Source organism: Oncorhynchus nerka, linkage group LG9a (genome assembly GCF_034236695.1).
Source record: "Oncorhynchus nerka isolate Pitt River linkage group LG9a, Oner_Uvic_2.0, whole genome shotgun sequence".
Lineage (NCBI taxonomy): Eukaryota > Metazoa > Chordata > Actinopteri > Salmoniformes > Salmonidae > Oncorhynchus > Oncorhynchus nerka.
Genome location: NC_088404.1, coordinates 38,501,125 through 38,524,101, shown reverse-complemented (window position 1 = coordinate 38,524,101; position 22,977 = coordinate 38,501,125). Strand labels below are relative to the sequence as shown.

General features: G+C 47.7%; 1 long non-coding RNA gene across 1 annotated transcript in view; it reads right to left on the bottom strand.

Moving 5' to 3' along the window:
- LOC135573389 (uncharacterized) overlaps positions 1-20,274 on the bottom strand; it is a 42,137-nt gene extending 21,863 nt beyond the window's left edge. The window contains exon 1 of the long non-coding RNA XR_010464712.1: positions 19,842-20,274. This is a non-coding gene — a long non-coding RNA (uncharacterized LOC135573389). The remainder of the gene's footprint in view (positions 1-19,841) is intronic.
- Positions 20,275-22,977: the final 2,703 nt, after the last annotated feature.

The following is a 22,977-nucleotide window of genomic DNA, read 5'->3' as shown; positions in this document are numbered from 1 at the left end:
GGCCAAGAAGGCAACAGTACAGTCAGGGAAAATGTTAGTAATGTCGTCTGGGAGATCAGGCAATAGGTTGATAACAGGAAATCCGATAGGCTAAAGTACAGGCAGGGAATAGGCAAAAGGCGTCGTTAGTGAGGCAGGTCAAAACTATCATACACGGGAGAATTAAATTATGGGAAAACAAGAGCTACAAATAGAAGTGTGTCACAAAACAAACAATACCTCACAATGATGGGGTGCAAAGAACTGAACTAAATAGTGTGTGATAATGACATACAGGTGTGTGAACAGGTGATCAGAATTCAGGTGATTGGGATCTGGAGAGTGAGCTGCGTTCAGGGGATCTATGTGTTTGAGAGTGTGAGCTGGAAAGTGAGCTGCGTTCAGGGGATCTATGTGTTTGAGAGTGTGAGCTGGAAAGTGGGCTGGAAAGTGAGCTGCGTTCAGGGGATCTATGTGTTTGAGAGTGTGAGCTGGAAAGTGGTCCGGAAAGTGAGCTGCGTTCAGGGGATCTACGTGTTTGAGAGTGTGAGTTGGAAGCAGAAGTTACAATTAAACGTTTATTATTTAACCAAAATAGCATACACTACACATTTGAAATATCAACAGCCACACAATAACACACTGACACAAACATAATATCGCCATACTATTTTCATCTATTAGAGTAACCAACGGTATTTCAGGAACTACCTCGCATATCTTCAATCAATGTCTTTATTCAAAGCTACTTGTGTGTTTCACGTCAGTGACATCATGTAGCAGTACTGTCAGAGTGACACCAGGCAGCAGTACTGTCAGAGTGACACCATGTAGCAGTACTGTCAGAGTGACACCATGCAGTAGTACTGTCAGAGTGACACCATGTAGCAGTACTGTCAGAGTGACACCATGCAGCAGTACTGTCAGAGTGACACCATGTAGCAGTACTGTCAGAGTGACACCATGCAGTAGTACTGTCAGAGTGACACCATGCAGTAGTACTGTCAGAGTGACACCATGTAGTAATACTGTCAGAGTGACACCATGTACTTGTACTGTCAGAGTGACCCCATGCAGCAGTACTGTCAGAGTGACCCCATGCAGCAGTACTGTCAGAGTGACACCATGAAGCAGTACTGTCAGAGTGACACCATGCAGTAGTACTGTCAGAGTGACACCATGCAGCAGTACTGTCAGAGTGACCCCATGTAGTAGTACTGTCAGAGTGACACCATGCAGTAGTACTGTCAGAGTGACACCATGCAGCAGTACTGTCAGAGTGACACCATGCAGTAGTACTGTCAGAGTGACACCATGCAGTAGTACTGTCAGAGTGACACCATGCAGTAGTACTGTCAGAGTGACACCATGCAGTAGTACTGTCAGAGTGACACCATGCAGTAGTACTGTCAGAGTGACACCATGCAGTAGTACTGTCAGAGTGACACCATGTAGTAGTACTGTCAGAGTGACACCATGCAGTAGTACTGTCAGAGTGACACCATGCAGTAGTACTGTCAGAGTGACACCATGTAGTAGTACTGTCAGAGTGACACCATGTAGCAGTACTGTCAGAGTGACACCATGCAGTAGTACTGTCAGAGTGACACCATGCAGTAGTACTGTCAGAGTGACACCATGTAGTAGTACTGTCAGAGTGACCCCATGTAGTAGTACTGTCAGAGTGACACCATGCAGTAGTACTGTCAGAGTGACACCATGCAGTAGTACTGTCAGAGTGACACCATGCAGTAGTACTGTCAGAGTGACACCATGCAGCAGTACTGTCAGAGTGACCCCATGTAGTAGTACTGTCAGAGTGACACCATGCAGTAGTACTGTCAGAGTGACACCATGCAGTAGTACTGTCAGAGTGACACCATGCAGTAGTACTGTCAGAGTGACACCATGTAGTAGTACTGTCAGAGTGACACCATGTAGCAGTACTGTCAGAGTGACACCATGCAGTAGTACTGTCAGAGTGACACCATGCAGTAGTACTGTCAGAGTGACACCATGTAGTAGTACTGTCAGAGTGACACCATGTAGTAGTACTGTCAGAGTGACACCATGCAGTAGTACTGTCAGAGTGACACCATGCAGTAGTACTGTCAGAGTGACACCATGCAGTAGTACTGTCAGAGTGACACCATGCAGCAGTACTGTCAGAGTGACACCATGTAGTAGTACTGTCAGAGTGACACCATGCAGTAGTACTGTCAGAGTGACACCATGCAGTAGTACTGTCAGAGTGACACCATGTAGTAGTACTGTCAGAGTGACCCCATGTAGTAGTACTGTCAGAGTGACACCATGCAGTAGTACTGTCAGAGTGACACCATGCAGTAGTACTGTCAGAGTGACACCATGCAGTAGTACTGTCAGAGTGACACCATGCAGCAGTACTGTCAGAGTGACACCATGCAGTAGTACTGTCAGAGTGACACCAAGTAGTAGTACTGTCAGAGTGACATCATGTAGCAGTACTGTCAGAGTGACACCATGCAGCAGTACTGTCAGAGTGACACCATGCAGTAGTACTGTCAGAGTGACACCATGCAGTAGTACTGTCAGTGACACCATGCAGTAGTACTGTCAGAGTGACACCATGTAGCAGTACTGTCAGAGTGACACCATGCAGCAGTACTGTCAGAGTGACACCATGTAGCAGTACTGTCAGAGTGACACCATGCAGTAGTACTGTCAGAGTGACACCATGCAGTAGTACTGTCAGAGTGACACCATGCAGTAGTACTGTCAGAGTGACACCATGCAGTAGTACTGTCAGAGTGACACCATGTAGTAGTACTGTCAGAGTGACACCATGTAGTAGTACTGTCAGAGTGACACCATGCAGTAGTACTGTCAGAGTGACACCATGCAGTAGTACTGTCAGAGTGACACCATGTAGTAGTACTGTCAGAGTGACACCATGTAGCAGTACTGTCAGAGTGACACCATGCAGTAGTACTGTCAGAGTGACACCATGCAGTAGTACTGTCAGAATGACACCATGCAGTAGTACTGTCAGAGTGACACCATGTACTTGTACTGTCAGAGTGACACCATGTAGTAGTACTGTCAGAGTGACACCATGCAGTAGTACTGTCAGAGTGACACCATGCAGTAGTACTGTCAGAGTGACACCATGCAGCAGTACTGTCAGAGTGACACCATGTAGCAGTACTGTCAGAGTGACACCATGCAGTAGTACTGTCAGAGTGACACCATGCAGTAGTACTGTCAGAGTGACACCATGCAGCAGTACTGTCAGAGTGACCCCATGACAGCAGTACTGTCAGAGTGACACCATGCAGTAGTACTGTCAGAGTGACACCATGCAGTAGTACTGTCAGAGTGACACCATGCAGTAGTACTGTCAGAGTGACACCATGCAGCAGTACTGTCAGAGTGACACCATGCAGTAGTACTGTCAGAGTGACACCATGCAGCAGTACTGTCAGAGTGACATCATGTAGCAGTACTGTCAGAGTGACACCATGCAGTAGTACTGTCAGAGTGACACCATGTAGCAGTACTGTCAGAGTGACAACATGCAGTAGTACTGTCAGAGTGACACCATGTAGCAGTACTGTCAGAGTGACACCATGCAGCAGTACTGTCAGAGTGACACCATGTAGCAGTACTGTCAGAGTGACACCATGCAGCAGTACTGTCAGAGTGACACCATGCAGTAGTACTGTCAGAGTGACCCCATGCAGTAGTACTGTCAGAGTGACACCATGCAGTAGTACTGTCAGAGTGACACCATGCAGTAGTACTGTCAGAGTGACACCATGCAGTAGTACTGTCAGAGTGACACCATGCAGTAGTACTGTCAGAGTGAGTAGTACCATGTAGTTGTACTGTCAGAGTGACACCATGTAGTACTTGTACTGTCAGAGTGACACCATGTAGTAGTACTGTCAGAGTGACACCATGCAGTAGTACTGTCAGAGTGACACCATGCAGTAGTACTGTCAGAGTGACACCATGTAGTAGTACTGTCAGAGTGACACCATGTAGCAGTACTGTCAGAGTGACACCATGCAGTAGTACTGTCAGAGTGACACCATGCAGTAGTACTGTCAGAGTGACACCATGTAGTAGTACTGTCAGAGTGACACCATGCAGTAGTACTGTCAGAGTGACACCATGCAGTAGTACTGTCAGAGTGACACCATGCAGTAGTACTGTCAGAGTGACACCATGCAGCAGTACTGTCAGAGTGACACCATGCAGTAGTACTGTCAGAGTGACACCATGTAGTAGTACTGTCAGAGTGACACCATGTAGCAGTACTGTCAGAGTGACACCATGCAGCAGTACTGTCAGAGTGACACCATGCAGCAGTACTGTCAGAGTGACACCATGCAGTAGTACTGTCAGAGTGACACCATGCAGCAGTACTGTCAGAGTGACACCATGTAGCAGTACTGTCAGAGTGACACCATGCAGTAGTACTGTCAGAGTGACACCATGTAGTAGTACTGTCAGAGTGACACCATGTAGCAGTACTGTCAGAGTGACACCATGCAGCAGTACTGTCAGAGTGACACCATGTAGCAGTACTGTCAGTGACACCATGCAGTAGTACTGTCAGAGTGACACCATGTAGCAGTACTGTCAGAGTGACACCATGCAGCAGTACTGTCAGAGTGACACCATGTAGTAGTACTGTCAGAGTGACACCATGCAGTAGTACTGTCAGAGTGACACCATGCAGTAGTACTGTCAGAGTGACACCATGCAGTAGTACTGTCAGAATGACACCATGCAGTAGTACTGTCAGAGTGACACCATGTACTTGTACTGTCAGAGTGACACCATGTAGTAGTAGTAGTACTGTCAGAGTGACACCATGCAGTAGTACTGTCAGAGTGACACCATGCAGTAGTACTGTCAGAGTGACACCATGTAGTAGTACTGTCAGAGTGACACCATGTAGTAGTACTGTCAGAGTGACACCATGCAGTAGTACTGTCACTGTCAGAGTGACACCATGCAGTAGTACTGTCAGAATGACACCATGCAGTAGTACTGTCAGAGTGACACCATGTACTTGTACTGTCAGAGTGACACCATGTAGTAGTACTGTCAGAGTGACACCATGCAGTAGTACTGTCAGAGTGACACCATGCAGTAGTACTGTCAGAGTGACACCATGCAGCAGTACTGTCAGAGTGACACCATGTAGCAGTACTGTCAGAGTGACACCATGCAGTAGTACTGTCAGAGTGACACCATGCAGCAGTACTGTCAGAGTGACCCCATGTAGTAGTACTGTCAGAGTGACACCATGCAGTAGTACTGTCAGAGTGACACCATGCAGTAGTACTGTCAGAGTGACACCATGCAGTAGTACTGTCAGAGTGACACCATGCAGTAGTACTGTCAGAGTGACACCATGCAGCAGTACTGTCAGAGTGACACCATGCAGTAGTACTGTCAGAGTGACACCAAGTAGTAGTACTGTCAGAGTGACATCATGTAGCAGTACTGTCAGAGTGACACCATGCAGCAGTACTGTCAGAGTGACACCATGTAGTAGTACTGTCAGAGTGACACCATGCAGTAGTACTGTCAGAGTGACACCATGCAGCAGTACTGTCAGAGTGACACCATGTAGCAGTACTGTCAGAGTGACACCATGCAGTAGTACTGTCAGAATGACACCATGCAGTAGTACTGTCAGAGTGACACCATGTACTTGTACTGTCAGAGTGACACCATGTAGTAGTACTGTCAGAGTGACACCATGCAGTAGTACTGTCAGAGTGACACCATGCAGTAGTACTGTCAGAGTGACACCATGCAGCAGTACTGTCAGAGTGACACCATGTAGCAGTACTGTCAGAGTGACACCATGCAGTAGTACTGTCAGAGTGACACCATGCAGTAGTACTGTCAGAGTGACACCATGCAGCAGTACTGTCAGAGTGACCCCATGTAGTAGTACTGTCAGAGTGACACCATGCAGTAGTACTGTCAGAGTGACACCATGCAGTAGTACTGTCAGAGTGACACCATGCAGTAGTACTGTCAGAGTGACACCATGCAGCAGTACTGTCAGAGTGACACCATGCAGTAGTACTGTCAGAGGGACACCAAGTAGTAGTACTGTCAGAGTGACATCATGTAGCAGTACTGTCAGAGTGACACCATGCAGCAGTACTGTCAGAGTGACACCATGTAGCAGTACTGTCAGAGTGACAACATGCAGTAGTACTGTCAGAGTGACACCATGTAGCAGTACTGTCAGAGTGACACCATGCAGCAGTACTGTCAGAGTGACACCATGTAGCAGTACTGTCAGAGTGACACCATGTAGCAGTACTGTCAGAGTGACACCATGCAGTAGTACTGTCAGAGTGACCCCATGCAGTAGTACTGTCAGAGTGACACCATGCAGTAGTACTGTCAGAGTGACACCATGCAGTAGTACTGTCAGAGTGACACCATGCAGTAGTACTGTCAGAGTGACACCATGCAGTAGTACTGTCAGAGTGACACCATGTAGTTGTACTGTCAGAGTGACACCATGTACTTGTACTGTCAGAGTGACACCATGTAGTAGTACTGTCAGAGTGACACCATGCAGTAGTACTGTCAGAGTGACACCATGCAGTAGTACTGTCAGAGTGACACCATGTAGTAGTACTGTCAGAGTGACACCATGCAGCAGTACTGTCAGAGTGACACCATGCAGTAGTACTGTCAGAGTGACACCATGCAGTAGTACTGTCAGAGTGACACCATGTAGTAGTACTGTCAGAGTGACCCCATGTAGTAGTACTGTCAGAGTGACACCATGCAGTAGTACTGTCAGAGTGACACCATGCAGTAGTACTGTCAGAGTGACACCATGCAGCAGTACTGTCAGAGTGACACCATGCAGTAGTACTGTCAGAGTGACACCAAGTAGTAGTACTGTCAGAGTGACATCATGTAGCAGTACTGTCAGAGTGACACCATGCAGCAGTACTGTCAGAGTGACACCATGTAGCAGTACTGTCAGAGTGACACCATGCAGTAGTACTGTCAGAGTGACACCATGCAGCAGTACTGTCAGAGTGACACCATGTAGCAGTACTGTCAGAGTGACACCATGCAGTAGTACTGTCAGAGTGACACCAAGTAGTAGTACTGTCAGAGTGACATCATGTAGCAGTACTGTCAGAGTGACACCATGCAGCAGTACTGTCAGAGTGACACCATGTAGCAGTACTGTCAGTGACACCATGCAGTAGTACTGTCAGAGTGACACCATGTAGCAGTACTGTCAGAGTGACACCATGCAGCAGTACTGTCAGAGTGACACCATGTAGCAGTACTGTCAGAGTGACACCATGCAGTAGTACTGTCAGAGTGACACCATGCAGTAGTACTGTCAGAGTGACACCATGCAGTAGTACTGTCAGAATGACACCATGCAGTAGTACTGTCAGAGTGACACCATGTACTTGTACTGTCAGAGTGACACCATGTAGTAGTACTGTCAGAGTGACACCATGCAGTAGTACTGTCAGAGTGACACCATGCAGTAGTACTGTCAGAGTGACACCATGTAGTAGTACTGTCAGAGTGACACCATGTAGCAGTACTGTCAGAGTGACACCATGCAGTAGTACTGTCAGAGTGACACCATGCAGTAGTACTGTCAGAGTGACACCATGCAGTAGTACTGTCAGAGTGACACCATGTACTTGTACTGTCAGAGTGACACCATGTAGTAGTACTGTCAGAGTGACACCATGCAGTAGTACTGTCAGAGTGACACCATGCAGTAGTACTGTCAGAGTGACACCATGCAGCAGTACTGTCAGAGTGACACCATGTAGCAGTACTGTCAGAGTGACACCATGCAGTAGTACTGTCAGAGTGACACCATGCAGCAGTACTGTCAGAGTGACCCCATGTAGTAGTACTGTCAGAGTGACACCATGCAGTAGTACTGTCAGAGTGACACCATGCAGTAGTACTGTCAGAGTGACACCATGCAGTAGTACTGTCAGAGTGACACCATGCAGTAGTACTGTCAGAGTGACACCATGCAGCAGTACTGTCAGAGTGACACCATGCAGTAGTACTGTCAGAGTGACACCAAGTAGTAGTACTGTCAGAGTGACATCATGTAGCAGTACTGTCAGAGTGACACCATGCAGCAGTACTGTCAGAGTGACACCATGTAGCAGTACTGTCAGAGTGACAACATGCAGTAGTACTGTCAGAGTGACACCATGTAGCAGTACTGTCAGAGTGACACCATGCAGCAGTACTGTCAGAGTGACACCATGTAGCAGTACTGTCAGAGTGACACCATGTAGCAGTACTGTCAGAGTGACACCATGCAGTAGTACTGTCAGAGTGACCCCATGCAGTAGTACTGTCAGAGTGACACCATGCAGTAGTACTGTCAGAGTGACACCATGCAGTAGTACTGTCAGAGTGACACCATGCAGTAGTACTGTCAGAGTGACACCATGCAGTAGTACTGTCAGAGTGACACCATGTACTTGTACTGTCAGAGTGACACCATGTACTTGTACTGTCAGAGTGACACCATGTAGTAGTACTGTCAGAGTGACACCATGCAGTAGTACTGTCAGAGTGACACCATGCAGTAGTACTGTCAGAGTGACACCATGTAGTAGTACTGTCAGAGTGACACCATGTAGCAGTACTGTCAGAGTGACACCATGCAGTAGTACTGTCAGAGTGACACCATGCAGTAGTACTGTCAGAGTGACACCATGTAGTAGTACTGTCAGAGTGACCCCATGTAGTAGTACTGTCAGAGTGACACCATGCAGTAGTACTGTCAGAGTGACACCATGCAGTAGTACTGTCAGAGTGACACCATGCAGCAGTACTGTCAGAGTGACACCATGCAGTAGTACTGTCAGAGTGACACCAAGTAGTAGTACTGTCAGAGTGACATCATGTAGCAGTACTGTCAGAGTGACACCATGCAGCAGTACTGTCAGAGTGACACCATGTAGCAGTACTGTCAGAGTGACACCATGCAGTAGTACTGTCAGAGTGACACCATGTAGCAGTACTGTCAGAGTGACACCATGCAGCAGTACTGTCAGAGTGACACCATGTAGCAGTACTGTCAGAGTGACACCATGCAGTAGTACTGTCAGAGTGACACCATGCAGTAGTACTGTCAGAGTGACCCAATGTAGTAGTACTGTCAGAGTGACACCATGCAGTAGTACTGTCAGAGTGACACCATGCAGTAGTACTGTCAGAGTGACACCATGCAGTAGTACTGTCAGAGTGACACCATGCAGTAGTACTGTCAGAGTGACACCATGCAGTAGTACTGTCAGAGTGACACCATGCAGCAGTACTGTCAGAGTGACACCATGCAGTAGTACTGTCAGAGTGACACCAAGTAGTAGTACTGTCAGAGTGACACCATGTAGCAGTACTGTCAGAGTGACACCATGCAGCAGTACTGTCAGAGTGACACCATGTAGCAGTACTGTCAGAGTGACATCATGTAGCAGTACTGTCAGAGTGACACCATGCAGCAGTACTGTCAGAGTGACACCATGTAGCAGTACTGTCAGAGTGACACCATGCAGTAGTACTGTCAGAGTGACACCATGTAGCAGTACTGTCAGAGTGACACCATGCAGCAGTACTGTCAGAGTGACACCATGTAGCAGTACTGTCAGAGTGACACCATGCAGTAGTACTGTCAGAGTGACACCATGCAGTAGTACTGTCAGAGTGACCCCATGTAGTAGTACTGTCAGAGTGACACCATGCAGTAGTACTGTCAGAGTGACACCATGCAGTAGTACTGTCAGAGTGACACCATGCAGTAGTACTGTCAGAGTGACACCATGTAGTAGTACTGTCAGAGTGACACCATGCAGTAGTACTGTCAGAGTGACACCATGTACTTGTACTGTCAGAGTGACCCCATGTAGTAGTACTGTCAGAGTGACACCATGCAGTAGTACTGTCAGAGTGACACCAAGTAGTAGTACTGTCAGAGTGACATCATGTAGCAGTACTGTCAGAGTGACACCATGCAGCAGTACTGTCAGAGTGACACCATGTAGCAGTACTGTCAGAGTGACACCATGCAGTAGTACTGTCAGAGTGACACCATGTAGCAGTACTGTCAGAGTGACACCATGCAGCAGTACTGTCAGAGTGACACCATGTAGCAGTACTGTCAGAGTGACACCATGCAGTAGTACTGTCAGAGTGACACCATGCAGTAGTACTGTCAGAGTGACCCCATGTAGTAGTACTGTCAGAGTGACACCATGCAGTAGTACTGTCAGAGTGACACCATGCAGTAGTACTGTCAGAGTGACACCATGCAGTAGTACTGTCAGAGTGACACCATGCAGTAGTACTGTCAGAGTGACACCATGTACTTGTACTGTCAGAGTGACACCATGTAGTAGTACTGTCAGAGTGACACCATGCAGTAGTACTGTCAGAGTGACACCATGCAGTAGTACTGTCAGAGTGACACCATGTAGTAGTACTGTCAGAGTGACACCATGTAGCAGTACTGTCAGAGTGACACCATGCAGTAGTACTGTCAGAGTGACACCATGCAGTAGTACTGTCAGAGTGACACCATGTAGTAGTACTGTCAGAGTGACCCCATGTAGTAGTACTGTCAGAGTGACACCATGCAGTAGTACTGTCAGAGTGACACCATGCAGTAGTACTGTCAGAGTGACACCATGCAGTAGTACTGTTCAGAGTGACACCATGCAGCAGTACTGTCAGAGTGACACCATGCAGTAGTACTGTCAGAGTGACACCAAGTAGCAGTACTGTCAGAGTGACACCATGCAGTAGTACTGTCAGAGTGACACCATGTAGCAGTACTGTCAGAGTGACACCATGCAGCAGTACTGTCAGAGTGACACCATGTAGCAGTACTGTCAGAGTGACACCATGCAGTAGTACTGTCAGAGTGACCCCATGTAGTAGTACTGTCAGAGTGACACCATGCAGTAGTACTGTCAGAGTGACACCATGCAGTAGTACTGTCAGAGTGACACCATGCAGTAGTACTGTCAGAGTGACACCATGCAGTAGTACTGTCAGAGTGACACCATGTACTTGTACTGTCAGAGTGACACCATGTAGTAGTACTGTCAGAGTGACACCATGCAGTAGTACTGTCAGAGTGACACCATGCAGTAGAGTGACACCATGTACAGAGTGACACCATGCAGTAGTACTGTCAGAGTGACACCATGCAGTAGTACTGTCAGAGTGACACCATGCAGCAGTACTGTCAGAGTGACACCATGTAGTAGTACTGTCAGAGTGACACCATGCAGTAGTACTGTCAGAGTGACACCAAGTAGTAGTACTGTCAGAGTGACATCATGTAGCAGTACTGTCAGAGTGACACCATGCAGCAGTACTGTCAGAGTGACACCATGTAGCAGTACTGTCAGAGTGACACCACGTAGCAGTACTGTCAGAGTGACACCATGTAGCAGTACTGTCAGAGTGACACCATGCAGCAGTACTGTCAGAGTGACACCATGCAGTAGTACTGTCAGAGTGACACCATGCAGCAGTACTGTCAGAGTGACACCATGCAGCAGTACTGTCAGAGTGACCCATGCAGCAGTACTGTCAGAGTGACACCATGCAGCAGTACTGTCAGAGTGACCCCATGCAGTAGTACTGTCAGAGTGACACCATGCAGTAGTACTGTCAGAGTGACCCCATGTAGTAGTACTGTCAGAGTGACACCATGCAGTAGTACTGTCAGAGTGACACCATGCAGTAGTACTGTCAGAGTGACCCCATGCAGCAGTACTGTCAGAGTGACCCCATGCAGCAGTACTGTCAGAGTGACCCCATGCAGCAGTACTGTCAGAGTGACCCATGCAGCAGTACTGTCAGAGTGACCCCATGCAGCAGTACTGTCAGAGTGACACCATGCAGTAGTACTGTCAGAGTGACCCCATGCAGCAGTACTGTCAGAGTGACACCATGCAGTAGTACTGTCAGAGTGACCCATGCAGCAGTACTGTCAGAGTGACACCATGCAGCAGTACTGTCAGAGTGACCCCATGCAGCAGTACTGTCAGAGTGACCCCATGCAGTAGTACTGTCAGAGTGACCCCATGCAGTAGTACTGTCAGAGTGACCCCATGCAGCAGTACTGTCAGAGTGACCCCATGCAGTAGTACTGTCAGAGTGACCCCATGCAGCAGTACTGTCAGAGTGACCCCATGCAGCAGTACTGTCAGAGTGACCCCATGCAGCAGTACTGTCAGAGTGACCCCATGCAGTAGTACTGTCAGAGTGACACCATGCAGTAGTACTGTCAGAGTGACCCATGCAGCAGTACTGTCAGAGTGACCCCATGCAGCAGTACTGTCAGAGTGACCCCATGCAGCAGTACTGTCAGAGTGACCCCATGCAGCAGTACTGTCAGAGTGACCCCATGCAGCAGTACTGTCAGAGTGACACCATGTACTTGTACTGTCAGAGTGACCCCATGTAGTAGTACTGTCAGAGTGACACCATGCAGTAGTACTGTCAGAGTGACACCAAGTAGTAGTACTGTCAGAGTGACATCATGTAGCAGTACTGTCAGAGTGACACCATGCAGCAGTACTGTCAGAGTGACACCATGTAGCAGTACTGTCAGAGTGACACCATGCAGTAGTACTGTCAGAGTGACACCATGTAGCAGTACTGTCAGAGTGACACCATGCAGCAGTACTGTCAGAGTGACACCATGTAGCAGTACTGTCAGAGTGACACCATGCAGTAGTACTGTCAGAGTGACACCATGCAGTAGTACTGTCAGAGTGACCCCATGTAGTAGTACTGTCAGAGTGACCCCATGCAGTAGTACTGTCAGAGTGACACCATGCAGTAGTACTGTCAGAGTGACACCATGCAGTAGTACTGTCAGAGTGACACCATGCAGTAGTACTGTCAGAGTGACACCATGTACTTGTACTGTCAGAGTGACACCATGTAGTAGTACTGTCAGAGTGACACCATGCAGTAGTACTGTCAGAGTGACACCATGCAGTAGTACTGTCAGAGTGACACCATGTAGTAGTACTGTCAGAGTGACACCATGTAGCAGTACTGTCAGAGTGACACCATGCAGTAGTACTGTCAGAGTGACACCATGCAGTAGTACTGTCAGAGTGACACCATGTAGTAGTACTGTCAGAGTGACCCCATGTAGTAGTACTGTCAGAGTTACACCATGCAGTAGTACTGTCAGAGTGACACCATGCAGTAGTACTGTCAGAGTGACACCATGCAGTAGTACTGTCAGAGTGACACCATGCAGCAGTACTGTCAGAGTGACACCATGCAGTAGTACTGTCAGAGTGACACCAAGTAGCAGTACTGTCAGAGTGACACCATGCAGTAGTACTGTCCGAGTGACACCATGTAGCAGTACTGTCAGAGTGACACCATGCAGCAGTACTGTCAGAGTGACACCATGTAGCAGTACTGTCAGAGTGACACCATGCAGTAGTACTGTCAGAGTGACCCCATGTAGTAGTACTGTCAGAGTGACACCATGCAGTAGTACTGTCAGAGTGACACCATGCAGTAGTACTGTCAGAGTGACACCATGCAGTAGTACTGTCAGAGTGACACCATGCAGTAGTACTGTCAGAGTGACACCATGTACTTGTACTGTCAGAGTGACACCATGCAGTAGTACTGTCAGAGTGACACCATGCAGTAGTACTGTCAGAGTGACACCATGTAGTAGTACTGTCAGAGTGACACCATGTAGCAGTACTGTCAGAGTGACACCATGCAGTAGTACTGTCAGAGTGACACCATGTAGTAGTACTGTCAGAGTGACACCATCTAGCAGTACTGTCAGAGTGACACCATGTAGTAGTACTGTCAGAGTGACACCATGCAGTAGTACTGTCAGAGTGACACCAAGTAGTAGTACTGTCAGAGTGACATCATGTAGCAGTACTGTCAGAGTGACACCATGCAGCAGTACTGTCAGAGTGACACCATGTAGCAGTACTGTCAGAGTGACACCACGTAGCAGTACTGTCAGAGTGACACCATGTAGCAGTACTGTCAGAGTGACACCATGCAGCAGTACTGTCAGAGTGACCCCATGCAGTAGTACTGTCAGAGTGACCCCATGCAGCAGTACTGTCAGAGTGACCCCATGCAGCAGTACTGTCAGAGTGACACCATGCAGCAGTACTGTCAGAGTGACCCCATGCAGCAGTACTGTCAGAGTGACCCCATGCAGCAGTACTGTCAGAGTGACCCCATGCAGTAGTACTGTCAGAGTGACCCCATGCAGCAGTACTGTCAGAGTGACCCCATGCAGCAGTACTGTCAGAGTGACCCCATGCAGTAGTACTGTCAGAGTGACCCCATGCAGCAGTACTGTCAGAGTGACCCCATGCAGCAGTACTGTCAGAGTGACCCCATGCAGCAGTACTGTCAGAGTGACCCCATGCAGCAGTACTGTCAGAGTGACCCCATGCAGCAGTACTGTCAGAGTGACCCCATGCAGTAGTACTGTCAGAGTGACCCCATGCAGCAGTACTGTCAGAGTGACACCATGCAGTAGTACTGTCAGAGTGACTGCAGCAGTACTGTCAGAGTGACCCCATGCAGCAGTACTGTCAGAGTGACCCCATGCAGCAGTACTGTCAGAGTGACCCCATGCAGTAGTACTGTCAGAGTGACCCCATGCAGTAGTACTGTCAGAGTGACCCCATGCAGCAGTACTGTCAGAGTGACCCCATGCAGTAGTACTGTCAGAGTGACCCCATGCAGCAGTACTGTCAGAGTGACACCATGAGTGACAGCAGTACTGTCAGAGTGACCCCATGCAGTAGTACTGTCAGAGTGACCCCATGCAGTAGTACTGTCAGAGTGAGCAGCAGTGAGAGTGACCCCATGCAGCAGTACTGTCAGAGTGACCCCATGCAGCAGTACTGTCAGAGTGACCCCATGCAGCAGTACTGTCAGAGTGACCCCATGCAGCAGTACTGTCAGAGTGACCCCCATGCAGCAGTACTGTCAGAGTGACCCCATGCAGTAGTACTGTCAGAGTGACACCATGCAGTAGTACTGTCAGAGTGACCCCATGCAGCAGTACTGTCAGAGTGACCCCATGCAGTAGTACTGTCAGAGTGACCCCATGCAGCAGTACTGTCAGAGTGACCCCATGCAGCAGTACTGTCAGAGTGACCCCATGCAGCAGTACTGTCAGAGTGACCCCATGCAGCAGTACTGTCAGAGTGACCCCATGCAGCAGTACTGTCAGAGTGACCCCATGCAGCAGTACTGTCAGAGTGACCCCATGCAGCAGTACTGTCAGAGTCACCCCATGCAGTAGTACTGTCAGAGTGACCCCATGCAGCAGTACTGTCAGAGTGACCCCATGCAGTAGTACTGTCAGAGTGACCCCATGCAGCAGTACTGTCAGAGTGACCCCATGCAGTAGTACTGTCAGAGTGACCCCATGCAGTAGTACTGCAGAGTGACCCCATGCAGTAGTACTGTCAGAGTGACCCCATGCAGTAGTACTGTCAGAGTGACCCCATGCAGTAGTACTGTCAGAGTGACCCCATGCAGTAGTACTGTCAGAGTGACACCATGCAGCAGTACTGTCAGAGTGACCCCATGCAGTAGTACTGTCAGAGTGACCCCATGCAGTAGTACTGTCAGAGTGACCCCATGCAGTAGTACTGTCAGAGTGACACCATGCAGCAGTACTGTCAGAGTGACCCCATGCAGCAGTACTGTCAGAGTGACCCCATGCAGTAGTACTGTCAGAGTGACCCCATGCAGTAGTACTGTCAGAGTGACCCCATGCAGCAGTACTGTCAGAGTGACCCCATGCAGTAGTACTGTCAGAGTGACCCCATGCAGCAGTACTGTCAGAGTGACCCCATGCAGCAGTACTGTCAGAGTGACCCCATGCAGCAGTACTGTCAGAGTGACCCCATGCAGTAGTACTGTCAGAGTGACCCCATGCAGTAGTACTGTCAGAGTGACCCCATGCAGCAGTACTGTCAGAGTGACCCCATGCAGCAGTACTGTCAGAGTGACCCCATGCAGCAGTACTGTCAGAGTGACCCCATGCAGCAGTACTGTCAGAGTGACCCCATGCAGCAGTACTGTCAGAGTGACCCCATGCAGTAGTACTGTCAGAGTGACCCCATGCAGCAGTACTGTCAGAGTGACACCATGCAGTAGTACTGTCAGAGTGACCCCATGCAGCAGTACTGTCAGAGTGACCCCATGCAGTAGTACTGTCAGAGTGACCCCATGCAGCAGTACTGTCAGAGTGACCCCATGCAGCAGTACTGTCAGAGTGACCCCATGCAGCAGTACTGTCAGAGTGACCCCATGCAGCAGTACTGTCAGAGTGACCCCATGCAGCAGTACTGTCAGAGTGACCCCATGCAGCAGTACTGTCAGAGTGACCCCATGCAGCAGTACTGTCAGAGTCACCCCATGCAGCAGTACTGTCAGAGTGACCCCATGCAGCAGTACTGTCAGAGTGACCCCATGCAGTAGTACTGTCAGAGTGACCCCATGCAGCAGTACTGTCAGAGTGACCCCATGCAGTAGTACTGTCAGAGTGACCCATGCAGTAGTACTGTCAGAGTGACCCCATGCAGTAGTACTGTCAGAGTGACCCCATGCAGTAGTACTGTCAGAGTGACCCCATGCAGTAGTACTGTCAGAGTGACCCCATGCAGTAGTACTGTCAGAGTGACACCATGCAGCAGTACTGTCAGAGTGACCCCATGCAGTAGTACTGTCAGAGTGACCCCATGCAGTAGTACTGTCAGAGTGACCCCATGCAGCAGTACTGTCAGAGTGACCCCATGCAGCAGTACTGTCAGAGTGACCCCATGCAGTAGTACTGTCAGAGTGACCCCATGCAGCAGTACTGTCAGAGTGACCCCATGCAGTAGTACTGTCAGAGTGACCCCATGCAGTAGTACTGTCAGAGTGACCCCATGCAGTAGTACTGTCAGAGTGACACCATGCAGCAGTACTGTCAGAGTGACCCCATGCAGTAGTACTGTCAGAGTGACCCCATGCAGTAGTACTGTCAGAGTGACACCATGCAGCAGTACTGTCAGAGTGACCCCATGCAGTAGTACTGTCAGAGTGACCCCCATGCAGTAGTACTGTCAGAGTGACCCCATGCCTGTCAGAGTGACATGCAGCAGTACTGTCAGAGTGACCCCATGCAGTAGTACTGTCAGAGTGACCCCATGCAGCAGTACTGTCAGAGTGACCCCATGCAGTAGTACTGTCAGAGTGACCCCATGCAGCAGTACTGTCAGAGTGACCCCATGCAGTAGTACTGTCAGAGTGACACCATGCAGCAGTACTGTCAGAGTGACCCCATGCAGTAGTACTGTCAGACTAACACCAGACCAGCGTATTAAACAGCAGCAGATAGTCAGGCACAAGCCTGCTAATTATGGTCCCCTACCAGGTCCTCCAGCACTGAGGAAATGTATGCTCTAATTTCTGATTAAAAACATAAATGCATATGGAAAAAAGGATCAATTAAAAAACCAACCTCTAGCAAAGTCATTAGATGTGGTCTTTCATTGGAAGTGCTTTTGCTCTGTGATGAAGGTTTAAAGAGTCCAGTGGCAGAGACACTAAAACTGTGTTTGCTTTATTTACGACGCTGCCGTGTCACCCACCGGGGCCCAATTAGGCTGCGACTGATCCCTCTGAAAGCTCCTCGCTGCTCCTCTTTGACAGGAAATGAAAGCTCCACTTGCTCACGTCCTTCCACTGACCCGTAGGCTCCAGGCTCTGGCTTCAACCTGTTCACTGCAGTCTGGGCTGGTGGGGAGCAATGACTCTAACACGCCGCCACCAGGACTCCGGCCTTTAGCCAAGCATTTCACATCACTAATCTGTGTCAACAGATCAGAATGTCATGATGATGTGAATGTTTTAAGAATACAATTATTCAGGGCATAAGACACAAACAGCCTTACTGTATAGATGTAAAATCATGCCTGGCTACCTCCTGTACCATTTCTTAGATAGTGATGTTAAGCTACTGTACAGTGTTGCAGCATACTGTGTGAGCACGGTTTCTTACCCACATGAGGGAGCTGTGTGGCTGAACCATAAGGAATGGTTCTGATTGCCATGCTGGCTTGCGTTCTTATATCAGCTTCAGACGGTTTGTCAGTGTAATTTTCTTAATTAACTGAGATGTGCTCTGATTAAACTGATATTTACCAATTTACATCCTTCCAGACAGCTTTAAATTGCCTTCCATAGACTCCAGGCTGGTGTGTTATAGCCAGGAGTTACAAATAGAGCATAAAATGATCTATTCATGTTCCTACATCCCATTAAGTTGTGTGTTATTTTGCATGGACATGTAGATGTAGAAGATTGTGTTATATTCACACAATTGCATGTTATTAATAATACCCATCTTTAACACATGCCACTGTGCGCTATGCAACCGACAACAATATATGATAGGTTTATGTCATTCTTGAATTACCATACACACAAGTACATAAGTCGTTTATTAGTTTCAATAGACATAAAACCCCTAGAAATAAACCTATGGATCTTTAAGCAAGCAGCAAGAGACCAATTAGCAAGTATCTCTTTTCTATTCCTCCCTATCTGCAGTAAGTGAGTGTGAGAGGGAGAGGTGTGGGGGGAGGAGTTTGAGCGGCACAGACAGGCAGAGAGAGGCAAAACAAAGCCATCATCTCCTAGTGCTTGCCCTCCTCTCCCCTCTCCTCTGCAGCTCCAATTACTGCCTCCTTTCCCTGCCATCAGTATGCAGCAGGGCTGCTCCTCTCCACCACTCGCCCCAGGCCATTGAATACGTTACCTCCGCTATGGGGCTAGGGGCTCGGGGGCGCCGCGCCCCCTAACCCCTCGGATCATTTGGGATTCCTGCTCCTGCCTTGGAGAGACGATAACAATAAAAGATCCAGATAAATAAAGAAATAAGGTTGGCTCTCAAATATCCAGAGATCTACTGATTTATTGATTTGTTCATTCTTTAGTTTATTGTTATTTGTAAATCATTACTGAGCTGCAACCACCCGGCCCTGCAGCATCACCCCATGAGTATGGGTACACTGGTGTATAATACACTGCAAAGGTTCAGTGAACTCACAAGGACGGGACAGGAAGTTTGTGTTTGAGTAATTTTGTAGTGGAGCAAAATACTAGCCTACAATTTTACATGTTCATAGGACAGGTTATTGGGGAAATGATGCATAATGCTACATAATTCAATATTGTTATGATACTGTATATTTTTATATCGATAATGAGCCATCTTTATGGACTGATTATTGCATACTAAACTGATCCAATAGTATTGCACAGACCATTACTTGATAATAGTAATTCTTATGTCCTGTTAAACCACAAGGGTTTGTACAATGTACTCGAGGAAAGCCTAAAAAGCTGTTTAAACTAAAATGCTGTTGGCTCAGATTCCATCTCTGTGTCTTTGGGCTAGGTTTAGGGTAGCTCAGTGAGCTGTGGAGACAATACCGTTCTTATTAAAGCACTTAAGATGACTTACAGGATAACAAATGCATATTTGTGTTTCAATTCTGTTAGAAAAGTCCCCCTGAAGCCACCACATAACTACCTGGTCTAACTATGTTGTGCAACAACAAAAACTAGCATCCTGCTATAGTGGAGGTGAATATACTGTAATAGGAGTGTACAACAACAATGGAACCATATTTATAATGACCCATATCCTCTCGAAACCTTGAATAACAAAGCTGTGTGTTCCAGTTCCACATTGTAGCCAGTAAAAGTGTGTTATTCTGTAGCTGTGTCTTTACCTTTCATCTCCTACTCTGTGGTCCTCACACTGTCTTCTTTGTCCACAGCTGCTCTTCCCACTCCCCCGTGAGAGCAGATGCAAGCTCACTTTCTGGGTAACCTCACCACAGAATTGTTTTGTAGATGTGATAACAATAGTGGGGAATTCGATTAAATGGGATGAAAATGGTAGCGTGAAAAAGAGACCTTCCACTTCACTGTGCTGCTCGGGTAAGTTACCGACTGAGCAGAGGCTCAGAGCGCTCCCAGTCAGATACAGCTCACATTGCAACCAAACCATTTTATTCCTCCAATAGTGACATTAATGCCTCTTTTAAAATGCTTCTGTTTTCCCCGAGAAATTGTTTGAGTAATTGATTACTGCATTACTTAATGTAGCGATGAATCAATTCTCCAAAATGTCAGTCCCTGCTATGGTAGCAGGAGGAGAGAAGCCGTGTGAGACATTGAATGTGATCGAGCCATAGGGGGAATTATGAGACGATTAGGAGACGCTGTTGTTACTCTTGGCTTCTCAGAGGATTTTTTTCACTGAATGTATCTCCCTGTTAATAGTTGGCAGTGGGCGGTCAGGGGATGTTAAATCAGCTGGCCAAGGGGTTTTATATTGTGATATCTTAAAATTAGAGGATGAGGTAATGTGAGGTGAGGTAATCCACTTACTATGATTAAATGGGACACAGGACTCTGCTTTTCCTCTACAGTGCACTGGTAAAATTATGGTTCAACATTCACCACAGCCATTGTTGTCTTCAGAGTGATATAGTGCATCTGATAAAATATGTACAATATGAGAAATACTGAACAAGATCTATTACAAGTAAAGTAAAACCTAAAATATCCCCTGCGTAGATATCCTATGATAATGCTAGATTAACGACATTCCATACAGTTAAGCAGTGGTGCGGTGCGTATGAGACAGCAGTAGAAGTGGCACCTGCTCCTCAAAGACCCAGCTATAATCACTCTGATCTGCCCCCCGTGACACACTGACTTGGTGTTACTTAGGAAAGGAGATCTGCCTCTGAGATCCTCAAACACTTTTTCAGGGCGCGCCGTATTACCTTCCTAATTCAGGCCAGATGTGACGTCCCTGCTCTTACACCCTCTCCCCCCCCCCTTATTCCCACCTGCTAGCTGACCTGGGGACCCAGTGTGCCAGATTTTCATTTGGTCTGCCTCTCCTGAAGTAAAGTTCTTTGGCTCACCACAATCCTTCTTTCTCTAGCATGCCACTGCCTGGAGGGTCTGCTCTGCAAAGTTCATGTAGAAAAGCACTGGCATCTTCCCTCTGTCACAGCCCCCATCTCCTTTGTTACGTCCATCAACGTCTTAATCAGAATCCCCATGTCCATGACCCTGAGTGACCTACCTCACATGTAGATGGCTGAGAACCAAGGCTTCTAATATACAGGCTACATACAGGCTCTTACAGGATCCTTTCTTTACCAGCCACTCACAGCCATACTGAACCGTATGCATACAACCTTCATGAACACTGTATTCATACTTAACCTTGGATAAACACAATGTAATCGTACGTGTTTTAGTGTATTGTAAGAGATTCTTTATCAATGAAAACTATTGCTGTTCTTGCATAGCTTTGCAACTCACCATGTAGTCTTGCACTGAATAGAACCCTTTTGTCTTGAGAACACATTGGATTTAAATGAAAAACCAAAGGAATGTCATTGTTGGATGATGAACACCGTTGGCTTGTGCTGACCGGCTGAAAGATCTGAGATTTAATTGGATTGGTTGGCCATCCTATGCTGACGGACATGTCCGTCTCCCAGGAGCGCCCAGCGTCTGTCTCCACTGGACGGGCCCCAGTAAATAATCTCTCTACCCTAAACGCTTTACTGTTAATTGTGTTTCTTTTTTTCTGGGGATAATTAAGACAACACCTTTGCGCCTCGCTTTGGAACGTGGATTCCACAAGGGCTGAGGCAGGTGCCTCTTGCTGAGAAAGACTTACTGACAAGAGCTGTCAATCAAACCTAAAGAGCTCTCCATTTCCTTCAGCACTCTGAAGCCCTATTCCCTTTAGTCAGTTTATTCCAAACACAATTTTAAAGAGCCAGGGATTAGGCAGGTAGCAAGCAGAGCCAGACTGTCAGAGGGAATCAGTGCTCCCCAGCCTAGAGCCTAGTCTACCCTGCCTCCCTCCATGTATATGGTACTGAGATGGTGGATAGCTTTCCCTCACAGATGATAAGTGCTTGTGCATAAGAGACTTGCAATGGTATCATCATCATTCAAATTATAAAAGTTATTATGGCTACAGACATATTTAGTTTGGCATTTAGAGGTCACTGACTGGACCTTTACATAGGCTTTCAAACACTTGCATGCTTTGTCCCCGCATCATTATGAGGCCGATTTCTGTTTCATTCTCACGCATACATTCCTTACATCCATCCCCATTTGCTAGTCCATTGTATAAACGATGGTCAAAGGGATGCATTTGATGCACTTCTTTCTGAAAAGAAATCTAAACAGTATAGGCCTATATCTCTGTCTACGTTCTCGCATAATCCTTATTCATGCCGACTGTTAGCAATTGAAAGAATGAAGCATGCTAATGGAACAATACAGTCTTTGAGGAACATAGAAGGAGACGGCTATTGTTATTCTCATACCTGACCTGGAGGGCATTGTCAAGCAGAGCAGAAACAGGCCGACATAAAGAAGCGCATAGTAAAATAACCCAATCAAAGACTATCCACAGTGCGTGGTGCTAGAGCCCATTCTATGTGTTCAGACTGTGTCCTGATCTGGGAGACAGGCCACAGAGAGGCGCCAGCAGCTATTCACGCAGGAGTCGCCACAGCAAAGCGGGAAAGCAGGTCAAGGAGTCACGGCCACTAAGCGCAGCCGTGCTATAGAGTACCACTGACAGGCTGGGCCAAGGCTGGGGCAGCAGCTGGGTGGGTGGGTGGGTGGGTGGCTGGGTGAGGAGCAGCATTTGGGGATTGCATGGATCTTGTCTGCTCTTAAAAATGGTGAGGATAAATACTACTTGTCTGGATGAGAGAAAAGATATTACATCGCTCTGGGCTAAAATTAATTAGTGCAATGGTTGATGAAAGTATGGTGTTTATTCTGGAATAGATTTTCAATCACGTTTGGTGC